The sequence below is a fragment of the Stegostoma tigrinum genome, chromosome 1, assembly GCF_030684315.1.
Source record: "Stegostoma tigrinum isolate sSteTig4 chromosome 1, sSteTig4.hap1, whole genome shotgun sequence".
In the NCBI taxonomy this organism is placed as follows: Eukaryota; Metazoa; Chordata; class Chondrichthyes; order Orectolobiformes; family Stegostomatidae; genus Stegostoma; species Stegostoma tigrinum.
In genome coordinates, this window is record NC_081354.1 from 2318800 (window position 1) to 2344513 (window position 25714).

The 25714-nt window shown below is 45.7% G+C and overlaps 1 protein-coding gene across 2 annotated transcripts in view; it reads left to right on the top strand.

Moving 5' to 3' along the window:
- The window catches only part of LOC125451946 (protein phosphatase 3 catalytic subunit alpha), a 285163-nt gene that overhangs the window by 234883 nt on the left and 24566 nt on the right, over positions 1-25714 (top strand). The window lies entirely within an intron of this gene.

The following is a 25714-nucleotide window of genomic DNA, read 5'->3' on the forward strand; positions in this document are numbered from 1 at the left end:
GGGAGAAATTTAGAGCTAAATTTATGTTTGAACTGTGAACACATCAGTGTAACAAAATAAAGTTGGGCATAAAAATTTATAAATCTCACAATGTCAATGTTGTAAACTGCAGAAAAGATAACTTGGACTTGTTACTGAAAACTTGTTAGGTACATTTCACTTAAGTTGGGGTATAATCTGATCAAGTTGGACCAAAGGGTCTGTTTCCATGTTGTATGATTCTGAGACACTCTGACTTTCAGGAATTTGTTGGTCTTCTGTTTTTGAAGACTCCTGACAATTTCTTAATTAATTTGGTAAACTGCAGTCCTCAATAAAAAATCAATTTAGGAGCATAAAAGTGTTTTTTTGTTTTGTGCTTCAGCATTAAGCAATTAGTACAATAATCACGTCAAAATAATGTAGATTGTGGGAAATGTTTACGAATCGTTTTCCAATTATCTTGGGTGACAATCCAACCTGTTTAGTGAGCAGTAGTTTGATTTCTGGGCAAGGCCATTCCTGATGCAGCTGGTGATAGTACGGTGTGGACAATATTGTCAAGTATTGTACGATGCTGATGTTCTCTGTTCCAGTGGTAAGGCTCTGTCAGTATTATTGACGCTAAATTGATCCACCTCCTCTGAGAATTTCATTGTCAAAAGACATTTGTGCAAAACTATTCTGGTATATTAAGAATATTGAGGTGTAGAGCTGGATGAACACAGCAGGCCAAGCAGCACCAGAGGAGCAGGAATGCTGACGTTTCGGATCTGGATCCTTCTTCAGAAGGTCTTCTTTCTGAAGAAGTGTCTAGGCCCGAAACGTCAGCTTTCCTGCTCCTCTGATGCTGCCTGGCCTGCTGTGTCCATCCAGCTCCACACCTTGTTATCTCAGATTCTCCAGCATCTGCAGTTCCTGCTATCTCTGTTACATTAAGTACCAGCATAGCTACTGATGTTGCATAAACATTGACTGAGGTGGTCTGATCTTTCCCAAATAGCTCTGTTACAAGACTGATTCATTCTTCGAATCTCTCAGCACAAAGGAGATCATTGAGCCCGTTGTAGTTGTGTTAACTGTTTGCAGGAGCTATCTAATTAGTCTCTGTCATCTTATTCTTCCTCCTAGCCCTCGATCTATTTCCTCAATTACTATTTAATTCCTTTCACTATTGAATCTGCTTCCGTCTCTCTGTCAAGTAGTTCTGCAGCAAATACATTGTTCAGAAAGGATTTCTGCTGGGGCTGTAAGTTTCGCAGTTTCCTGTCATTGCTCAGCCAAAGAATGAAGGTTGTTTTATGTGATTCTTCTCCTTTCCCTGTAAACTCCAACTGATTTCCTGCCACTGCTATTCTGCTTGGTGCCGATTGGGAGCATGTTTCAGTTTGATGCTCTGAGTAGGATCAGGCCATCGGAGATTAAGTTGCCTGGAGTAGTGTTTGACAGGTCGAGTGGTATCCGTGGAAGACAGTGAGTTATGGGATGGCCTAGGGTTTGTGTTGTGTTCTAATGCACCAGGTATCACGATGTAGAGATCTGTCAGGGCAGCAGAGACACTCTCTGCCGTTGGTTCCACGTCTTGCTGGCAGCTTGCACTGGACTCTGAAATGAAGTGGGAACCTGAATCAGTGACTGATGTTTTACCATCTCATCACCAACATGCTTTCACTTCTTGTCAATAAAATGTTTGTGTTCTCTGCTTTCATCAGTTCCAGTTCATAGCCATTGTTCTCTGATTTCCATATTAGAAATAAATTCCAAAAAGCCATTCGCATAAATAGGACCAGGAGTGAGAGGTTATAACTTACCAGAAATTTCTTAAAAACTGAAGATCTGGGGATTCATCAGTGAAGAACCAGGGAGTGACCTGACAGAGGACTTGAAAAATATGACAAGGTTCAATAACCTGAACAGGAGGATGATATTTCAATTATGAGGAGACCAGAATGAGGGGTCATTAATAAAACAAATAAATCCTATGGCGAATTCAGATGAAATCTCTTCCCCAGAGAATGGGGAAAATGTGAAAGTCATCGTTCAAGGAGTGTTCGAGGTGAACCAACATCAACAGAGTTAAGGACCAGAGGAACAGAAGTAGGCCATTCAGCCCCTCAAAACTGTTCCACCACTAAATAGGATTATGGCTGATCTGTAGCCTAACTTCATATTCCTGCCTTTGGGCCATATCCTGAAATATCTTTCCTTAACAAAAATATATCTATCTCAAACTTATACTTAACAACTGATTCAGCATCCAATGCCGTTTGTGGAAGAGAGTTCCAAACCCCTTCCACCCTTTGTGTGTAGAAGTCCTTCCTAACATCCTTGAAAGTTGCCACCCAGGTTGACAGGGCTGTTAAGAAGGCATACAGTCTTTTAGCTTTTATTAATAGAGGGATCGAGTTCCGGAACCAAGAGGTTATGGTGAAGCTGTACAAAACTCTGGTGCGGCCGCACTTGGAGTATCATGTACAGTTCTGGTCACCGCATTATAAGAAGGATGTGGAAGCTTTGGAAAGGGTGCAGAGGAGATTTACTAGGATGTTGCCTGGTATGGTGGGAAGGTCTTACGAGGAAAGGCTGAGGGACTTGAGGCTGTTTTCATTAGAGAGAAGAAGGTTGAGAGGTGACTTAATTGAAACATATAAAATAATCAGAGGGTTAGATAGGGTGGATAGGGAGAGCCTTTCTCCTAGGATGGTGACGGCGAGCACGACGGGGCATAGCTTTAAATTGAGGGGTGGGAGACATAGGACAGATGTCAGAGGTAGTTTCTTTACTCAGAGAGTAATAAGGGAACGGAACGCTTTGCCTGCAACGGTAGTAGATTCGCCAACTTTAGGTACATTTAAGTCGTCATTGGACAAGCATATGGACGTACATGGAATAGTGTAGGGTAGATGGGCTTGAGATCAGTATGACAGGTCAGCACAACATCGAGGGCCGAAGGGCCTGTACTGTGCTGTTATGTTCTATGTTCTCCTGAACGGTCTGGCCTCAATTCTCAGACTGTACCCCCAGTTGTAGAAGCCCCAACCAGTGGAAGTAATTTATTTTCACCTACCTTCTCTTTACCTATTAATATCTTGAAGACTTCAATCAGATCACCCCTGTTCCTTCTAAAAGAGGAAACTGGGTAAACACACCTTGGAGAAAGGAATAAGAGGAGATGGTGAAGGAAGGGTGATGTGAGTAGTCTGGGATAGAGTGGTAGCATGAGCCACGTACCATTTGGAAACACTCTGTACTTATCCTTTCAAACAAGATTAAAGGAGAAAACTGTTGAAGCTTGTTTGGTTTTTAGACAAGTTTTCAAACGTTAATTTTACTTTCGCCATCTGTGGATGCAAGAATCAACTTGTTTGTAACAGTAGTATGAGAGCTACCCAAAAACCACATCCCTTGTCACGCTGTACTCTAGTAAACTGATCCAGAAACCAGTTACAATAACTGTCACAACCTGGACCTTTTATTATGGTATTTATTTCTGGTAAATGTTTAATGACTGGATCAGGTGTTTACAACATGAGTAGATATTGTTCCATTAGCCTCTTTGTGCATAACCCATTAACCTCTCACCCTATGCAATATTGAAATTGCTTTTTTGAATTATTCTAATTAAAAATTCATTAGATAGATGACACCAACAACAGATTATATTTAAATAGTGCCTTTAATGCATTAAAATGAGCTGAGTGACAGCTCCTTGCTAGAGCTCCTGGTGCTGGGAGGTCTGGGCTCACACTTGACGTCTGTCTGCCTTGTACTATCCTCACACATGGACTTCAACTTAGCTGTCACCCAACTAGCACAATTCCTGGTTTGTCTGCTGTCCTTAACCCTCCAGGTGAGGCCTCTGTCAATTCTTTACAGGAGATTCTTTACATTTATAAAACCTGAACAAGAACCAAAAGAACTGCGGATGCTGTAAATCAGGAACAAAAACAAAGTTGCTGGAAAAGCTCAGCAGGTCTGGCAGCCTCTGTGGAGGAGAAAAAAAGAGTTAATGTTTTGGATCTGGTGACCCTTCCTTAGAAGTTCTTCCAGCCTCCAGATTGTCTACCTTGGATTCCAGCGTCTGCAGTTTTTTTACTCTCTGTCCTGAACTAGAACATAGAAGAACATAGAACATAGAACATTACAGCACAGTACAGGCCCTTCGGCCCTCGATGTTGTGCCAACCTGTCATACCGATCTCAAGCCCATCTAGCCTACACTATTCCATGTACGTCCATATGCTTATCCAATGACGACTTAAATGTACCCAAAGTTGGCGAATCTACTTCCGTTGCAGGCAAAGCGTTCCATTCCCTTATTACTCTCTGAGTAAAGAAACTACCTCTGACATCTGTCCGATATCTTTCACCCCTCAATTTAAAGCTAGCCCCCTCGTGCTCGCCATCACCATCCTAGGAAAAAGACTCTCCCTATCCACCCTATCTAACCCTCTGATTATTTTATATGTTTCAATTAAGTCACCTGTCAACCTTCTTCTCTCTAACGAAAACAGCCTCAAGTCCCTCAGCCTTTCCTCGTAAGACCTTCCCTCCATACCAGGCAACATCCTGGTAAATCTCCTCTGCACCCTTTCCAAAGCTTCCACATCCTCCTTATAATGCAGTGACCAGAACTGTACACGATACTCCAAGTGCGGGCGCACCAGAGTTTTGTACAGCTGCAGAATAACCTCTTGGTTCTGGAACTCAATCCCTCTATTAATAAAAGCTAAAAGACTGTATGCCTTCTTAACAGCCCTGTCAACCTGGGTGGCAACTTTCAAGGATCTGTGTACATGGACACCGAGATCTCTCTGTTCATCTACACTATTAAGAATCTTACCATGAGCCCTGTACTTTGCATAAGGTTACTCCTACCAAAGTGCATCACCTCACATTTGTCACTCTTGATGTCCTTCCTGTAAATTGACGGGATTTCCTTTTTACATCACATCTTGGGGTTTGTGCAGCTCAGCAGGATTATTTCTTCCTAATCCTGTGAACGTGGTGGGCTTTGGAAGTGAAAGGTCAGAGTTTGTTTCTGTTTCTCAAAAGGTCAGAAACAGGACTAGGAGCGGAGCCCAGATGACAGCACCTGTTGCTTTTGTATGAATTGGCCTGATATTCGACATCCAGTGTTAATGCTAATGCTCCTCTGAGCTGTACACGTTCTTACTTCAATAAGCATGTTCTTAGTCATTAGGGAATTGTCACATCGTTGAGGATACTTTCATGTTGTGACTGTAAATAAAATGTCTACATCCAGCAGTAAAGAAATCATCTCTGACTGAACCTTCTCACAAAGACCAAGTCTAGCTTTAAAAAATATTAGTGACCATCTATCATTGTTACTTGCAGCAAAGAATCACCAGGTCGTACCTTCAACTTTGGTTTCTCGATCCGCACAGTGGAATATCCCAGGGCACTATACAGGAGCAGTTATTAGCTACCGTTGACAATAGGTGTTGTGCACAGGTTTTGGAACCAACGACCAAAAGATTTATTGAAGAGTTAGTTTTTAAGGAGATTTCTAAAGGTTGAGGGAGAGGTTGGAGGAAAGAGTTCCCAGAGCTACGGCCCAGACAGCTAATCTGGGACTGGAGCAGGCCACAGTGGCAGGGAAGGGTTGGCGGGGTAGGGAGGGTGGCGGTGGGGGGCATGGGGGGTGGGGGCTGGTGACAGGAAGGAGTAATTGAGAGACTAGTGTGAACATTCCAGAATTAAGCATTGCTAGCCCAGGAGCCACGAATAAATGGGAGTTGGTGTACGTTTAGATTTGTTAACAGGGATTTTGATAATTTTGAGTTTGCAGAGAGTACGAGATGAGAGATTTTCCACAAGCCGTTGTCAGGTCTGAAGACAGAGGCTTGGATGAAATATGAACAGTTATTAGTGTCTATTAGAGATGGACAATAATTTTCAGTCAAATCAGAAATGCCTACATCTCGTGAATGACTAAAAAAGTTTGTTTGCAAAATGACTGGACCAGTTTCCTCATGACTTACAGCACTAGATATTCTACTGGACAAGTGTCAAAGGCTAGTACCTTAATGAGCATCTCAAATGTACTAAAATGAAATTAAAATTGAAATGCAGTTTTAATGGATGAGCATTTAAAAATTTTTACCTTGGGCAATTTGAACAAGAAGTAAACTAGTTTGAAAATTCGGGAAGGACTGTTAAATAATTTTGTTCTCTTTTGGGGTCATGTGTGGGAGAAAATTGAGTAATAAAGCTCTGTCTTGTTCAGAGTACAAAGTAAAGACACCACAGCGTCATACTGATTGGAAGTTGATGAAAAATTAAATGTCAGAATGAGAGCCCTATAAATATAATGAACCAGAAAATGGTGACAAAATGTAGAGACCTGGGAATGAGAGTTCCTGGAGAGATAGTGAACAAGCCAGTACCAACCAGGCAGACTCTGTTAGTCATCACTCCCACTGAAATGATTCCTGGCCTTGTTAAATTGGTTTTAATTTTCTTGTTTCGTCTTGTATGGTTTCTAATTACTTTCCCTTTAGCTTTCTGCTTGACCATGATTTCAGTCCCTGCATTGTGTGCTTTGTCCATTTGTGGTTGTTAGGCTTATTGAAGTGTGAAGGCACCTCGAGAACTCCACTTAATGAAACCCCAGCTGCATGAACGTGTTTGGGTTGTTTCTCTTTAGCATCACTGTGATTCACATGTCCAAGGGATGGAGTAATTGGCCTGTTCCATCTCTGGAAGTGGGGTGGGGTGGGGGGGCTACCGGGTGTCATTAAAACTTGAGTTAAGCAAAATATTGATGTAGTTTTCTATTTCAACTATTAACTTAATATGCTCTTGAGGTTGGAGAGGGGTGTATTTGTGTATCTGACTGCCTGTGTAATGTAAATGCTGTTCACTCCCTGACAGAAAGTGAATTATTGTAAAGGCAACATTGTCAGTTCCACACTAGTACTGAATCAGAACTGTTTTGTTTCTCCTGGTATTTCCTGGTTCTTCTGTAAAGAGGGTTAGAATTTTAGGTGAGATTGACTTTCATAGTGTTTTTAGGATGACTGGGCATCTCAGCCAGCGAGGCAGTAGCTTTTAGAAAACATGACCACTGTTTTAGAAAGTATGCCAGCTAATTTTTGCACACCAAGCCCCCTCCCACAAAAGGCGACCTGATCCTGTTTCCTGGTGTTGGCCAGGACATCAAGGAGAAACTTCCCTCATGTCAGTCTCCGCCAGTGAATATATTTATATCGGTCTTAGTGGCCAGGTGGAGCTGTGGTCTAGTCTACCAAAAAGACAGCACTTGGAACTATGCAGCACACTGTGTACCCTTGTGGCATTTTAGGGTGGCATGATGGCTCAGTGGTTAGCACTGCAGCCTCACAGCACCAGTGACCCAGGTTCGATTCCAGCCTCGGGCGAGTGTCTGTGCGGAGTTTATACATTCTCCCTGTGTCTGTATGGGTTTCCTCCGGGTGCTCCGGTTTCCTCTCACTATCCAAAGATGTGCAGGCTTGGTGGATTGGCCATGCTAAATTGCCTGTAGTGTTCAGGGGTGTGTGGGTTATAGGGGGATGGGTCTGGGTGGGATGCTTCAAGGGACGGTGTGGACGTGTTGGGCCGAAGGGCCTGTTTCCACACTGTAGGGAATCTAATCTAAACATTCATATTTGTGCTCAAGGCTGCAGGTGGGACTTGAATCTGGAATCTTCTGACCCAAAGGACAGAGAAGTTATCATACACTTTATTGAATCCTTCCTTTGAACTGAGAGTACTGCACTCTATTCTCAGAGAGTGTAGAAGTGTTGGCGGTGATCCCAGACCAGGCTGATTATCACGATGGAAAGATTGAGCAAATCAAAGTTGCGCTCTCATGAAGAGTGGAGACAAAAGTCTAACCCTAAAAGTTTGATGGTGGTTCAGGAGAAATTATCACTGGTTGTGAAATTTGGGACAAATCCTTTTACCCACAGAGAGTTGAGATTGTAAAACCAGCTGCCATGGGGAGTGGTTGAGATGAACATACAGATGTTTCAGGGAATGCCAGAGAAATGCATGAGAAGATGGGATTTGAAGAACAAGGTCACATGGCATAAAAGAAGAGGCTGTTTGACCCATCAGTCTGCACCGACCTACCTGCAATAATGTTGATGTGGGGAGTGAAATGGAGTCAAGTGGGCGGGGTTCCTGTAGAGTCCAAACCAGCAACAGCAGTTGGGCTGAATGGCCTGTTTCTATGGTTTGTAACTGAGCAAGGTTTCACCCTTGTTGAGTTAATCTCTTGTTAACTCTGACTATTTGACTAAGGGCAGGCCAGATATTTTCTTGCTGGGAAATGGTTTTACCCAGACTGCCTCCTTGCACCTTAGCTTAGTGCCATCTCTGTCTTGCCTACATTCAGCTGGGATTTGAGTCTGTAGGCCTTGTTTCTGTTTGATTGAGTTGTGACATTTGGGGCTGATCCCATCTGAATTCCATTCTCACCAAGTCCCAGCCACCTGATGTCTGTGTTTATTGAACCACTGTGATCTGACCCTCGCTCTCAACTTAGGGTGGGAGGGGGGAAGCTAACAGATTCAAGGAATAATTTTTAAAATAACTGTTGATTTAAACCATCGAATGTACCAACAATATCTCTGCTGAATTTGACTTACTGCAGTGACTCGGAGGATTGATAAATCTGTCGATCACTACACACAGCTCTGAAAGCAGAGTTCTGTGGCGTCAGACCTGTGGCTGTGCAGTTACATTTTTCAAATTTATTCATCAGTGGAGGGTGTGGTTTTTGCCCCTCTGTAATTACCCAGAGGGCTCTTAAGAGTCGACTACATTGCTGTGGGTCTAGAGTCAAATGTGGGCCAGACCAGGTAAGGATGGCAATTTCCTTCCCTAAAGGACATTAGTGAACCAGATGGGTTTTTCCAACAATCGACAATGGATTCATGATCATCATTAGGCTTGTAATGACAGATTTTTATTGAATTCAGATTCCATGATCTGTCATGATGGGATTTGAACCTGGGTCTCTGGATTAACAGTTCAGCGATAATACCACTAGGCCATCACCTCCCTGGTGCTTCCTGAAGGACTCGAACAGCCCCTCATGATGTGAGAAAGACAAACTGTTTTTCTAATCCACCTGTTCATAGATGGTATTACACACCTCTGGAACAGGTGGGACTTGAACCTGGGCCTCCTGACACCAAGGCTAGGAACACAACCACATGCATCACAAGAGCCTTCATGGTGTAAACGTAGTGAGGCATCAGTCAGCTTGCCCAAGAACAGTGTTCCACAGACAGCAATGGCAATGGTGTCATTAGGGTCAAGGGTGATAGGCTCATGACTAGCAAGTAGTCACCGGTGTGGAAACAGAAGGAATATAGAGTTGAGACCACAGAGAGATCAGCCATATTCTTATTGAATGGCAGCGTAGAATTGATGGGCCGAATGGCCTACACATCCTAACTTCGATGTAAATCCAACAGAAATCGTGTTAAAATAAAAGTTATTTGTTTCTACTGCATTTGTGCTGTGTAGAATCACAAAACTTTACATTGCAGGAGTCCATTATATCTGTACAGACTCCATACAAGAACAATTCCTTAGCACCAATATCCTGCCTAGTTCCTCTGGCCCTGCAAATTTTCCATTTCAGATAATGATCCAGTCCCCTTTGAATCTGCTCCCTTGGACAACACGTTTGAGATCCTCACCACCTGCTGTATGAAAACAGTTTTCCTCATGTCACTATCATTTCTTTTGGCAATCACCTTAATTTTGTGCCCCCTAGTTGTCACTCCTTCCACCAATGGGACCAGTTTGTGTGTCTCAGCTCTGTCTAGACCCCTTGTGATTTTGCAAACCTCATTCAAGTCTCCTCACAATCCTCCCTCCTTCAAAGAGACCTGCCCCAGTCCCTCCAGTCACTCCATCTCACTCAGGTTCCTCATCTCTGGGTCTAGCTGCATAAATATGCCAATATCTGTTTTTAATATGCATCTAATTCTTTCCCCATTTTTAGCCACTGTTAATACTTTCAATTTCCTTTTTTAACATTAAAAACATCGTTTTAATGTTAATTACAAAATTGTAACAAAATAAATTGATTGCAAAATAAACAAGATGTTTGTGAAACAAAAACCTCATTCATAAATATAAATCTGTTCATGGTCGGCATGTGAATAGCAGCATTGCAGCTGGGGAGAGATTACATTTTTGACTAAAATTTAAAATGCCTTTTCTAGATATGAATGTTGCTGATCCCTGAGTAAGGCTAGCTGTTGGGTAGAGTGTTGAGACAGTCATTTATTTTAGCTGGTTTGCTTTTAGATGCTGATGAATAAATATGATTTTTTTCCTGCACACAGTGATGGCGAAGAGAGTGAGATTTATTAGATTGGTTTTTATCTGTTTGAACCAGAAAAGCAAGATGACTATTGGAGCAGTTATGTGATTGAAAACCTGTCTAACTGCAAGCAAATGCAGTCATCCTTCTCTTATCACAGCACAATAACAAAATGAATGAGTTTTGATTTAATTTGAAGAAAACTTGTTTACCTCTGTCATTGCATAAGTCATTAATGTCTGAAAGAAGAGCTTCAAAATTCATAACTTAATTTTGTTTTTATTTGCTAAGTGAGCTCCTGTGAAATTGTACAGTTTTGTTAATGGGCCAGTCTTAAATATCAAATTCCTTTTCAATAATTGCCAAATCCAGCATTCTAACAGACTGGCTTATGGCTTGGTATTAAATTTGAACATTCATTATAAATGGTGTCTCAGTGGTTAGCACTGCAGCCTCACAGCGCCAGGGACCCAGATTTGATTCCAGCCTCGGGCGACTGTCTCTGTGGAGTTTACAGGTTGTCCCTGCCTCTGCGTGGGTTTCCTCCGGGTGCTCCAGTTTCCTCCCACTGATCGAAGATGTGCAGGTTAGAGTGGATTGGCCATGATAAATTGCCCACAGTGACCAGGGATGTGCAGGTTAGGTAGGTTAGCCATGGAAATGCAGGGTTACAGGGTTGGGGTGGGATGCTTCCCAGAGTGTCGGTGCAGACTCCAAAGCTCCAGATGGCCTGCTTCCACATGTAGGGATTCTATGATTTGGAGACCCCAAGAGCAGGAGAAATGAGCCAGATGCCTACTCTACTGTTTAATATGATCACATTTCACATTCAACCCTATCACCACCAATTCAATCAATAAAACCTCTTAGGGAAATCTTCCTTTAATTCACTGCAAAATGGCCAAACCCTTATCCTGAATCTGTCTTCCACATGTTCTAGCCTCTCACCAAGCAAACACCTTAGAAGCAAGAACATTCATCCGAATCTAACATACCCACTGTGTTCAACTTTGGAATAATTCTGTGCACTTCAATGAGATTGCTTCCCTTCATTTCTCCTAAAACACTGACATCTAGGCCTATCCTACTCAATGCCTCCAAATGGGAAAGCGCCCTCATTCCCAGGAGTTGGTTTGGTGAACTTTCATGGCACCATCTATAAGCCATGTCTAACTTTTCTTTGGTAAAGATACCAAACTGAAATAACTCCACAGAGGCCGGTATCCTGTCACCAGGTCCCCCTTTACTTACACACAGAGAGCCCTTGACACTGATCCAGCTCCGTCAGAGCCAGCTCAGAGTGAACAGAACCCTCTGACACTTCAGGGCTGCGCCTGGGGCTCCCTGATTGAACCAGGTTAATAGCCCTAATCAGGGAGTTAATGTTCTATGAGGTCCACCTGGTTGACCTCTCGGTACTCTCGGTGTGGCCTCACCCAGCACATGTAATTATAGGAAGACTTTCTTATACTGCTACACCACTTACCTTGCTCATTGCTTGGTATATTGCCAATTTTCTGTAATTTTCTGTAATTCAGGCCTATTGACAGTCACATCTCTCTGAACATCAACATTTACTCTTCTCTCATGACGAGTTTTGATGAAGCAGCTGAGGCGGGAGAAACAGAATTAATATTTCAAGTCCGGTATCCCCCCTTCAACAACGACAAAAACAGAAGTTGCTAGAAAAGCTCAGCAGGTCTGGCAGCACCTGTGAAGGAATAAAACAGAGTTAATGTTTTTGGTTCGGTGACCCTTTCTCAGAACTAATGACGATATTCCCTTCCTCTCCCTTGTCCACCTTCCGCAGGGACCGTTCCCTCAGGGACACCCTGGTCCACACTTCCTTCACCCCCAACACCACCATCCACTGAAAAAAAAGCCTCACGGCACTTTCCCCTGTGACCAGCGAAGGTGCAACACCTGCCCATTTACTTCCTCCGTCCCCAGTATCCAAAGGCCCAAACGTACCTTCCAGGTGAAGGATCAGCTTCACCCGCACATCCCAGAACCTAGTCTACTGCATTGGCTGCTCACAACGTGCTCTCGTCAACATTGGGAAAACGAAGCGTAGACTGGGTGACCACTTCACAGAACTTCAGGGTCTTTTTTGTGAGCAGAACATGTTGCCTGCCACTTCAATGCACCACCCTGCTCCCTGGCCAACATCTCTGTCTCCGGCTTGCTGCATGTTCCAGTGAAGCCCAGCCCAAGCTGGAGGAACAACACCTCATTTTCCACTTGGGGACCCTACAGCCCTCCAGACTCAATATTGAGTTCAATAATTTTAGGGCCTAAACTCTCCTGTGTCCCAGCCCCCCACCCCACACACCAGTCCTTGTTACCACACAGCCTGCTACTACACACCCCCTGTTGTTAGTCACTAACAGCCCCCATTAACAACTATTCACCCTCCCAGCCTGATCGTTACCAACTCCTTCGTCCCACTGTTTTTCTCTCTGGGGTCTATCCTATCGTTTACTCCCTACTCCATCCACCTCCCTATTTTCTGCAAATAAACTGACGTTTTCCCAGCCACCATCAGTTCTGAGGCAGGGTCACCGGACCCGAAACGTTAACTCATTTTTTTTCTTCACAAATGCCGCTAGACCTGCTGAGTTTCTCTAGCAATCTATGTTTGTTTCAGGCTTCCAATATCCACGGTTCTTTTATACTATTGGGAGAATATCATTTGTGTTCACATATTGAGATTTCAAACAGTAACGTTTTCATGAGTCATGGTCATTATTATGTGAGAGATTTTATTCAATTATAGCATGATGTTGACAGATGTGTGGCAATTTCCATAGCAACAGAGTCTATACTCCTGTGAAAATGTCACATGAACTGATATTTCCTCAGAGCCACATCGATCATTTCGAGACAGAAAGAAGTGGCAGTAGCATTTATTAAGAATATCTGCCTAAACTGGAAATCAGCAGCCAAGTGGTATGTGTAGATTCTAAGGCAGGGAATTCTGTCAGGCGATTTAAAACTTGTGGAAACTTGACTTACAAAATATTCAAAGTTTCAGCTATTCTTTTAAAAATCTAATCTTGGACTTTAAAATCTTAACCCATTGTCACTGGACTCACTTGTAATAATCATGAACAAGTGAAATGACCAATTATACAATCTCTTTGGACCATAGCAGGATAGAACATAGAGCACTACAGCGCGCTACAGGCCCTTCGGCCCTCGATGTTGCGCCGATCTGTGAAACCAATCCAAAGCCCATCTAACCTACACTATTCCATTATCATCCATATGTTTATCCAATGACCATTTAAATGCCCTTAAACTTGGCAGGTCTACTCCTGTGATCAGAGATAATGGGAACTGCAGATGTTGGAGAATCCAAGATAACAGAGTGTGAAGCTGGATGTACACAGCAGGCCAAGCAGCATCTCAGGAGCACAAAAGCTGACGTTTCGGGCCGAGACCCTTCATCAGAGAGGGGGATGGGGAGAAGGTTCTGAAATAAATAGGGAGAGTGGGGGAGGCGGACCGAAGATGGAGAGAAAAGAAGATAGGTGGAGAGAGTATAGGTGGGGAGGTGGGGATGGGATAGGTCAGTCCAGGGAGGACGGACAGGTCAAGGAGGCGGTATGAGGTTAGTAGGTGGGAAATGGAGGTGCGGCTTGAGGTGGGAGGAGGGGATAGGTGAGAGGAAGAACAGGTTAGGGAAGCGGAGACAAGCTGGGCTGGTTTTGGGATGCAGTGGGGGGAGGGGATGAGCTGGGCTGGTTTTGGGATGCAGTTGGTGAAGGGGAGATTTTGAAGCTGGTGAAGTCCACATTGATACCATTGGGCTGCAGGGTCTACTACTGTTGCAGGTCGGGCATTCCATGCCCTTACTACACTCTAAGTAAAGAACCTACCTCTGACATCTGTCCTGTATCTATCACCCCTGAATTTAAAGCTATGCCCCCTCATGCTAGCCATCACCATCCAAGGAAAAAGGCCCTCACTGTCCACCCTGTCTAATCCTCTGATCATCTTGTATGTCTCTATTAAGTTGCCTCTTAACCTTCTTCTCTGTAACGAAAACAGCCTCAACTCCCTCAGCCTTTCCTCATAAGACCTTCCCTCCATACCAGGCAACAACCTGTCAACCTGGGTGGCAACTTTCAGGGATGAGGTGGGGTTTGGGGGGTGGGTGGAGAAACACATGGTGTGACGGTATCACGGTCCAGATACATCACAAGACTTAGGCTAAAACTCCGGGCACATTGCTTGTGTGACTGTTGGAATTTAAATTTAATACTGCACCACTGAAAATGGTGATCATCAATTGTCATAAAGATCCATCTGGTTCGCCAACAGCACAGACACAAAGGGCTGAATGGCCTCCAGCAAAGGAAATCATCTGTCTTTGGTCTGACCTGTATGTAACGCCAGACTCTCGCTGATGTCCCTTGACTCTGAAATGACTGAGCAAGACATTCACTTCAAGGGCAATTAGGAAAGGGCAATAAACACTGGCCTGCAACACCAAGCATTAACTAATCCAAGTACAAACTGTTGGAAATATTCAGGTCAGTGATCGGAGAGAGGAGCGGTAATACCATCCCAGTTGGCTCAGCCCGACTGATGAACTCGACTTTACTCAACATGCCCTGTTGCGTAAAGTTAGTTATCTGCACAGTTTTCCAGTGCTTTTCTTGTGGGGAGATGTCTGTGAAGATGAAATGCACGCCTCCGACCCTCAAAAATCCTGGGCAGTCCCCACAAACTCACCCGGAAACAGGATGTGTTCTAATAATTTTAAAAAGATTTACTTTTGGTCCAGAACCTTTCACCTGAGAGCTTGAGAAAATTTTTTACAGCCGACGAGCAGCTCACAAAGTACGACACGGTGAAGAGTAAGGGCTCAGTTCGTTCACAGCATACTCCACAAACAACAACAATAACAAGGACAAAGACACTGACAGTAGACTTTTTCCTGGGACTTGGTGGAGAATTCCTCTGATCTCCCTCAAAATATTGCAGACCCCCCCCCCCCCCCCCCAACTTAAGAGGACAGGCAGGCAGGGGAAAATGGGTGGGGAAAATGCCCAATGTTCTGTATTCTACAACTAATATAGGGAAATGTTCAAATAGCATTTTTTAAAAATACGTTATTCGAAACACCTCTATCGCTTTTCTGGTGCCCTTTGTTTACAGCAGTACCATGGGAGCTGATAATCCTCCTCCCAAATTCAAATCCAAGAGACCCTATCTCCCTCCCACCCTAGGGACCAATCTTTATTTTCAGAGCCGTGTTCCCCATCAGTTTGACGGTGCATGATGTACTGCCTGTGATCTGGCTGAGGACCTGTGGGCATTCAGCACGACTTACCCTGATGTGACGTGAAGCTGCTTACATTGTTGAAGTTGACATTAAGTTGCCACCCCCATCCTTAACCCCCCAACACCACCAACCCCCACCCCCCACCCCCCATGCTTTGCTGCATAATGCAAGGACTAAATCCACGAGATTTCTCTTTCATCCTGTCTAACGTCGCCCATGTTGAATTTTCAGCTGTCTTCACTGCATCTCCAGTGTTTGTAGGAGGATTCTGAATCACTGAAAGCAATGTAATAATTGTGCATTTGTGCAGCGTATGAGACATGCCAAGGTGCCTGCACAGAAAATGTCAGATAAAACGTGACAAAAAGCCGTGTGAAATATTGTGATGGATAACCAAAGGTTTGGCAAAAGTATCTTAGGAGAGCATTTTCAGGAGAGTCCTCGAGTGTGGAAGCCAGGATAGTTGAAGTTACAGCTACCAAAGGTGCACAGCAATGGGAATCAGGAATGTAGAAAAAGGCCAGAACTGGAGGAGCACCGGGATCTGGCATGGTCATTGGGATTGAGTTTGGGAGAGGTGAGCCAGGCAGGAATTTTGATCACATGGCTAGGAATGTGGAATTGTAGGTTTCTGGAATAGCAGTTGGTGAGCAGCAACCCAGTTGCTGGGTGACCATGCCTAGGTTAGTGTACTAGCAGCTGGCTTTTAAAGTGAGTGAAGTTTGTGTGGGAGGCCAGTCAGGAGAGCATTGCAACTCTCAAAGGCATGACTGAGAGAATGTGTCCTAATGAGCTCCGGCGGAGGCAGTTGTGTGGAGTAAGGCAGTGTTAGAGCTGGTGTTTGGTATATTGCTGCTGATGGTAGCTGTGACACGGGAAGGTCAACTCAATGAGACACTGAACCAGTGTGTTTGTAATATCAATCTCAATGTCTGCGAAGTAGCTTAGTAACAATGGCAAAGGAATGGAGTTTCATCTTGAAGTTATTCAAGTTTCTATTTGCATCAAAAAATGATGAATTTTTCTGTCACTTTGAACACGTAAGAAGATAATCCTGCAGCTAATGACTGGCACAGTGCCACAGTTGGTGTTTTCAAAACACAGCTCTAGGATGGCTAAGGCTTCTCAGAAGTTTGGTGTTGCTAACTGAGTGAGATATTTGTTAAGAAATAAAAGCCTGTTCTGACATTAAACCTTGTGACAGCAACAGTCACTTTGAGATGGGTTTCAATAAACTCTCCCTGCTATACTGTGTTTACCTAACAAATAACATCTCCCTGTGGCAAAACCACAGTTTGTACTGCCCCAGGCGCGAGCGCGCGCACTCTCATGTTCACTTTCTCTCTACCGCGCTCGCTCTCGCTCCATCTCTATAACCGCTCTCGACCGCGCTCACTCTCACTCCACCTCTCTACTGTGCTTGCTGTCGCTCCATCTATATAACCCCACTCGCTCTTGCCCTTGATCTCGCTCCATCTCTATAACCGCACGCACTCTTGCTCCATCTCTATAACCGCGCACACTCTCGCTCCATCTCTATAACCGCGCGCACTCTCGCTCCACCTCTATAACCGCGCGCACTCTCGCTCCACCTCTATAACTGCGCTCACTGTCGCTCCACCTCTATAACTGCGCTCACTCTCACTCCACCTCTATAACTGCGCTCACTTTCGCTCCATCTTTATAACCGCACTCAGTCGCTCCATCTCTATAACCATGCTCGCTCTCGCTCCATCTCTATAACCGCTCTCGACCGTGCTCACTCTCACTCCACCTCTCTACTGTGCTTGCTGTCGCTCCATCTCTATAACCCCACTCGCTCTTGCTCTTGATCTCGCTCCATCTCTATAACCGCGCACACTCTCGCTCCATCTCTATAACCGCGCTCACTGTCGCTCCACCTCTATAACCGCGCTCACTGTCGCTCCACCTCTGTAACCGCGCTCGCTGTCGCTCCACCTCTGTAACCGCGCTCACGCTCGCTCCACCTCTGTAACCGCGCTCACGCTCGCTCCACCTCTGTAACCGCGCTCACGCTCGCTCCACCTCTGTAACCGCGCTTACGCTCGCTCCACCTCTGTAACCGCGCTCGCTCTCGCTCCACCTCTGTAACCGCGCTCGCTCTCGCTCCACCTCTGTAACCGCGCTCTCTCTCTCTCTCTCTCTCTACTGCGCTCTCTCTCTCTCTCTACTGCGCTCGCTATCGCTCGCTCTCTCTCTCGTGCTCGCTCTCGCTCTGTCTCTCTCTCTCTCTCTCTCTCTCTCTCTCTCTGTCTCTCTCTCTCTCTCTACAGCGCTCGCTCTCGCTCTGTCTCTCTCTCGCGCTCTCTCGCGCTCTCTCGCGCTCTCTCGCGCTCTCTCGCGCTCTCTCGCGCTCTCTCGCGCTCTCTCGCGCTCTCTCGCGCTCTCTCGCGCTCTCCCCTCTCTCTCCCCTCTCTCTCCCCTCTCTCTCCCCTCTCTCTCCCCTCTCTCTCCCCTCTCTCTCCCCTCTCTCTCCCCTCTCTCTCCCCTCTCTCTCCCCTCTCTCTCCCCTCTCTCTCCCCTCTCTCTCCCCTCTCTCTCCCCTCTCTCTCTCCTCTCTCTCTCCTCTCTCTCTCCTCTCTCTCTGTCTTTCTCTCTCTCTACTGGGCTCCCTCTCGCTCGCTGTCTACCATGCTCACTTTCTCCCCTGCGTTCGCTCTCTGCCTGGGTACAGTGGCTTGTTCTGGTTTCATTGCAATAGAAGTAATCATGATGGGGGCTCTCAGAGAAACTTACTTCTGGGCACCAAGAGTAAAGGGCTTGTTCTACGATGAGTAAATGGTGTTTGATATTTATTTACTGGCTTTTATACTAAAATACAGTGAAAAGCTTTGCTTACGAGCGGTACAGGCAGATCAGAGTAAGCAAAGGATGCACAGATCAAAAACACTTAGAGGTTACATTGCACAGAGCTGCGCTAGGCAAGATCAAAGTTAGCAAGATCAGCATTATTTGAGGCTGGAGAGTCCATTCATTGATCTGATAACGGCCGGGAAGAAGCTGTTCCTGAACCTGCTAGTCCAGGCTTCTATATCTTCTGCCTGATGGAAGAGATAGTAGGAGATCATTCCCAGGGTGCGATGGATCTTTGGCTGCCTTTCTGCAGCAGTGAGCTGTGTAAATAGAGTCCATGGGTGGAAGGTTGGTTTCTGCGATGGTCTGGGCTGTGCACACCACCTTCTGTAGTTTCTTACGGTCCTGGGCACAGCAGTTGCCGTACCAGGCTGTTATGCACCGGGCAGTTTGTTTTCAATGATGTATCTGTTGGAGTTGGTGAGGGACATGATGGACATAGCAAATTTCCTGAGCTAGCCGAGGAAGAAGAGGCATTGTTGTGCCTTTGTGACCATCACATTTACATGGGAATTCCAGGACAGGTCATCAGTTATCGTCACTCTGAGGAACTTGAAGCTCTCCACCCTCTCAACCTCAGTTCTGTCAATGTAGATGGGGGCATGTTCTCTTCCTTTCTTCCTGATCTCAACGATCAATTCTTTAGTTTTGCTGACATGAAGAGACATATTGTTTTCATTGTACCACATCACCAAGCCCTCTATCTCCCTTCTGTATACTCACCTTCGTTAGATATCTGTCCAACTATGGTGTGTTGTCAGCGAACTTGCAGATGGCGTTTATTTGGAATTTGGCAACACGGTCATACACGTACATGGAGTACAGCAGGGGGCTGAGGATGCATTCTTTGGGGGGGCTCCATTGTTGAGTGTTATTGTAAAGAAGGTGCAGGTACCCGTTCTCACTGATTGCAGCCCATGGGTCAGAAGCCTGAGGATCCAGCTACAGAGGGTGGAGCTGAGACCAAAGTCGCACAGTTTTGAGATCAGTCTGGAGGGGATAATGATGTTGAAGGCAGAGCTGTAGTCAATGAGCAGGAGCCTGACGTAGGTGTCTTTGTTGTTCAGGTGTTCCAGGGATGAGTACAGGGATAGGGATATGGCATTCCTAGTGGATTTGGAGTTTGGAAGATTGAGAGGTGATCTGATTGGCAGGTCTGAAGGCGTTTTGAGAAAGCAGCTATTCAGGTATTGTTTAGAACGTAGCACCTGGGAATCAGATAAGGGAGCGATCGGTTTGGGTGGAGATGAGGGGAACCACCTTTCCTCATTGAATCATGAATCTTCGGAATCTCTCCACTGGGGTGGAGATGGGAGATGGGTTTTGGCCTTTCAGAGAATGGAGGAATGTGGTGAGTGTGTGAGGAAGTGGAGTTGAGGCTGGGAATCAGCTGAGAGTGTCATGAATGGTAGAGTAAAGCCAAGGGGCTGGATAACTTGTGCACGCTCCTGTTACTTTCTATCCAGCTGCTTTCCAGTTTCTGTTTGAAAGCTAAATGCTTGGCCATCAAGCTGATAAATGTTTAGCAGTGTTGAAAATATAAAGTTCAGATCTGTGCTGTGAGGATCACAGTTGCTGCCTGTTACTCTGCATGGACTGAATTCTTGCCTCATGGAATCATGCAGCACAGGCGGCCATTCAGCCCAGTGGTCTGTGCTAGTTCTCTGGAAAAGCTAGCCAGTTGATCCCAGTCGGCCTGCTGCTTCCCCATTGGCCGCAGAATGCTTCTTTGTTGAGTTTTTGTCTGGTTTCCTTTTGAACATTATTGCTGAATGTGTTTCCATGGCCCCTCCCTAGTTCTTTTACAAATTTCTATATGTTTGTGTTCTTCTCCTTCTGACCCTCTGCTGCCAGTAGAGGAGCCCCTGCTAATTGTGAACCTCTCTGTTAAATCCACATTTGAACCCTGCTCGTGGGGGAACTGAGTGTTTCCTCTTCGACATGTAACTGAGATTTGCTTTTGGAGTGTTTTTGTTTGAGATGTGTTGTGATAATATGTCTTGGAGTTGCTGTTTTTCTTTAAATTAATGACAAAGTTGAAATTTAGGGTTGAGCAGGAGTGAAGGAATTAACGTGTGTGAGGAGGTTCTTAACTCCTTAATCTGCCATGGAGTTTGAAAGGAATAGAATTATTTTGATAAAAGAAATATTATAACTCCATTAATTTGGAAAGGTTTGCAGGAGATTAATTGCTGGGTCTGGAGGGCCCCCTGGTGTATAGTGCCAGTACACCCGGTTTTGTAGATAATGGCAGACCCTAGTTACACTTCTGCAATTTGAATTTTTCATAGAAGTCCTACAGGATGAAAGCAGGCTATTCAGCCCATTGAATCCCTCAGAAGAGCATCCCACTCAGATCCACCCCGTAACCCTGCCTTCCCCATGTCTAACTCACTTAGCATGCACATCCCTGGACACTATGGGCAACTTAGCGTGGCCAATCTAGCCTAGCCTGCACATCTTTGGACTGTGGGAGGAAACCGGAGCACCCGGAGGAAACCCACGCAGACACGGGGAGAACGTGCAAACTGGGTACGGACACTCGCCGAGGGCTGGAATCGAACCCGGGTCCCTAGAAGTTCTGACTACTGAGCCTCCCACTTTAATGCTGTCTGTTCACTTTACTCTTTCTTAAGAATCATAATGTTTCTGTGGTCACTAGCTGCACATTTGAACTAATAGAAGGAAAATCACTGAAAATAGTTTGATGTGCTGTTGTGTGAAATGGTGTCACACAGTGTTTTATGCTTGGCCTAGTGATAGGATTCGGGTCTTCAGGATCTTTGGTTATGATGTCAACTGGAAAACAAAGCTGACAATAAAGTCCTCCCCAATATTGTAAAACCTTCTCCAACATCACTAATTGTCATTGCCCAAAAAACCCAAAGAGCCGCAGATTCTGAAAATGAGAAACAGACTCAGAAATTGCTGGAGAAACTCAGCATGTCTGGCAGCATCTGTGGAGAGAAAGCAGAGTTGACATTTTGAGTCCTACGACACTAGGTATTTTATATTTCTGAGAAAATTGACAGCACTATCAGTCCAGGAGATGACAGTAGGTCTAACATCAGGATGGAGACATCCACCAGTCTACAAAATGATCAGAGGTATAGATAGAGTAGACAGCCAGAGACTGTTTCCTAGGGTGGGGATAGCTATTATGAGGGGGCATAGTTTTAAAGTGAATGGAGCTAGATATCAGGGAGACGTCAGCGGTAGGTTCTTTACTCAGAGAGTGGTCGGGGCGTGGAATGCATTGCCAGAGAGGGTAGTGGAGCTGGCCTCATTAGGGGCATTTAAGCGGCTATTAGATAGGCATATGGGTGATAGTATAATGTAGGGGTGGAGGTTGGATAGACCTTAGGTTTCGGGTAAAAGTTCAGCACAACCTCGTGGGCCGAAGGGTCTGTACTGTGCTGTACTGTTGTTCTGTGCTCTTCAATGAGCGGCCATTGGTAGTGAGAGTTTGTGTCTGACCTTTGACTTTAAGGTTCTGGAATATTGTAAAGGCTGGTGAATGTTAAACATGATCTACTCAACAGGATAATAAAATGTGAGGCTGGGTGAACACAGCAGGCCCAGCAGCATCTCAGGAGCACAAAAGCTGATGTTTCGGGCCGAGACCCTTCAACAGAGAGGGGGATGGGGTGAGGGTTCTGGAATAAATAGGGAGAGAGGGGGAAGCGGACCGAAGATGGAGACAAAAGAAGATAGGTGGAGAGGAGAGTATAGGTGGGGAGGTAGGGAGGGGATAGGTCAGTCCAGGGAAGACAGACAGGTCAAGGAGGTGGGATGAGGTTAGTAGGTAGGAGATGGAGGTGTGGCTTGGGGTGGGAGGAAGGGATGGGTGAGAGGAAGAACAGGTTAGGGAGGCAGAGACAGGTTGGACTGGTTTTGGGATGCAGTGGGTGGAGGGGAAGAGCTGGGCTGGTTGTGTGGTGCAGTGGGGGGAGGAGACGAACTGGGCTGGTTTTGGGATGTGGTGGGGGAAGGGGAGATTTTGAAGCTGGTGAAGTCCACATTGATACCATTGGGCTGCAGGGTTCCCAAGCGGAATATGAGTTGCTGTTCCTGCAACCTTCTGGTGGCATCATTGTGGCACTGCAGGAGGCCCATGATGGACATGCCATCTAAAGAATGGGAGGGGGGAGTGGAAATGGTTTGCGACTGGGAGGTGCAGTTGTTTATTGCGAACCGAGCAGAGGTGTTCTGCAAAGCGGTCCCCAAGCCTCCGCTTGGTTTCCCCAATGTAGAGGAAGCCACACCGGGTACAGTGGATGCAGTATACCACATTGGCAGATGTGCAGGTGAACCTCTGCTTAATGTGGAAAGTCATCTTGGGGCCTGGGATAGGGGTGAGGGAGGAGGTGTGGGGGCAAGTGTAGCATTTCCTGCGGTTTCAGGGGAAGGTGCCGGGTGTGTTGGGGTTGGAGGGCAGTGTGGAGCGAACAAGGGAGTCACGGAGAGAGTGGTCTCTCCGGAAAGCAGACAGGGGTGGGGATGGAAAAATGTCTTCGGTGGTGGGGTCGGACTGTAGATGGCGGAAGTGTCGGAGGATGATACGTTGTATCCGGAGGTTGGTGGGGTGGTGTGTGAGAACGAGGGGGATCCTCTTAGGGCGGTTGTGGCGGGGGCGGGGTGTGAGGGATGTGTTGCGGGAAATGCGGGAGACGCGGTCAAGGGCGTTCTCGACCACTGAGGGGGGAAAGTTGCGGTCCTTGAAGAACTTGGACATCTGGGATGTGCGGGAGTGGAATGCCTCATCGTGGGAGCAGATGCGGCGGAGGCGGAGGAATTGGGAATAGGGGATGGAATTTTTGCAGGAGGCTGGGTGGGAGAAGGTGTATTCTAGGTAGCTGTGGGAGTCAGTGGGCTTGAAATGGACATCAGTAACAAGCTGGTTGACTGAGAGATCCAGGAAGGTGAGGGATGTGCTGGAGATGGCCCAGGTGAACTGAAGGTTGGGGTGGAAGGTGTTGGTGAAGTGGATGAACTGTTCGAGCTCCTCTGGGGAGCAAGAGGCGGTGCTGATACAGTCATCAATGTAACGGAGGAAGAGGTGGGGTTTGGGGCCTGTGTAGGTGCGGAAGAGGGACTGTTCCACGCACCTGAGGGGAGGGAATATTTTGAACTCTTTACCACAAAGGACTGTTGAAGGTGGGTCGTTAAGTACATCCAAGATTGAGGCAGACAGATATTTAATCATTAAGGGAATCGAGGCTTACGGGGAAAAGGCAGGAAAGTGAAGATGAGGATTATCAGGTCAGCTGTGGGATAACTGATGGTGGAGTAGGCTTTAGTGAGCTGAATGGCCTACTTTTGCTCCCATTTTTTATTATAACATGTAAGACTACTAAAAATTGGAGGCCCTGGTATTTGTTTGCAGTCTGTCCATGTGCTTTCTGAGACCCAAACAAAAATATGCTGATTATTTGCATGTAGTGAGTTTGAAATTATTAAGAATGTCAGCGTTTTGTATGATCCATTAAATATACGGCTAAAAATGCTTTTCAAGATGATATTTGTGCATCAAACTGGAAGCTGATGCTGAGGAGAGTGTTTGGAGAAATCCAGCCCCTGGGTGTTATAGCCACCTGGGAAGACTTCCACATGGAGAGGGCAGCTGGAATGGCCAGGGCACTCCATTCCCACCAACCCATTTGAGTTTGTTAACACTCCAAGTGATACACTGCCCATGCTGTGAAATGGTTAGTATGGGAAAGTAGAAAAAAATACAGGCGTAGACAATAGGAGCTGGAGTAGGCCATTCAGCCCTTCAAGCCTGCTGCACTTTTCAATGTGATCATGGTTGATAATCCAGCTCAGATCTTGTTCCTGCTTTCTCCCCACACCCTTTGAACCCCTTACTCCTGAGAACTATATCTAACTTCTTGTTGAAAACATTCAATGTTTTGGCCTTAGCCAATTTCAGTGACAGTGTGTTCTACAGGCTCCCTACTCTCTGGGTGAAGACATTTCTCCTCATCTCAGTCCTAAATGAACTACCCTGTATCCTTAGACTGTGACCCTTGGTCAGCTGGAACATCTTTCCTGTCTAGACCTGTTGGAATTTTATAGGTTTCTATGAAGTCCCATCTCATTTTTCTGAGCTCCAGTGAATATAATCCTAACTGATCCAGTCTCCCCCCTATTCATCAACCCTGCCAACCCAGGAATAATTCTGGTAAACCTTTGCTGTGCTTCTGCTATAAAGTCAAAAGTCACATGACACTGGGTTACAGTCCCCAGTTTGTGTTTTCAAATAAACCTGTTGGACTATAGCCCAATGTCATGTGATTTTTGACCGTGTCCACCCCAGCCCAACACCGGCACCCCCACATCTAGGCCACCCTCAGTAACGATTGCGAAGGCTTTAGTTTAAATAATTCTGGAATAAAGGGAGGTACAGCTTTAGCAAGTGCCCTTACACACTGGGGCCATGCCCCCCCCCCCCCCCCCAACTCCGTGATATTACCTCGTCCATGTTCATTCCAGCATCCTGAACAGAATCCAATGATGATTCCAATGGTGCTGGGCCCATTGCTTTTTGTTATTGATATAAATGATTTGGATGTGAGTATAGGAAGTATGTTTAGTAAGTTTGCAGATAATATTAAAATAGCTAGTATAGTTGACAGTGAAGAAGGTTATCGCAGAGTACAGTGGACCTTGATCAGATGGGCCAGTGGACTAAGGAGTGGCAGATGGAGTTTAATGTAGATAAATGTGAGATGTTGCATTTTGGTAAGACAAGCCAGGGCAGGACTTATACCGGTAATGGTAGGGCCCTGGGGAGTGTTGCCAAGCAAAAGAGACCTGGGATGCAATTACAAAGTTCCTTGAAAGTCGACTCTCAGGTAGATGGTGATGAAGAAGGCGTTTGGCACACTTGCCTTCATTGGTCAGAACATTGAATATAGGAGTTGGAAGTCATGTTAGGCTGTACAGGGCATTGGTTAGGGCACTGTTGGAATACTGCATGCAATTCTGCTCTCCCTGCTATAGGAAGGATGTTGTGAAACTTGAAAGGGTTCAATAAAGATTTACAAGGATGTTGCCAGGGTTGGAGGGTTTGAGCTACAGGGAGAGGGTGAATAGACTGGGGCTATTTTCCCTGGAGCGTGGGGGGCTGAGGGGTGACCTTATAGAGATTTATAAAATCATTAAGGGGCATGGTGAAGGTGAATAGCCAGGCCTTTTTCCTTGGGTAGGAGAATCCAAAACTAAAGAGCGTAGGAT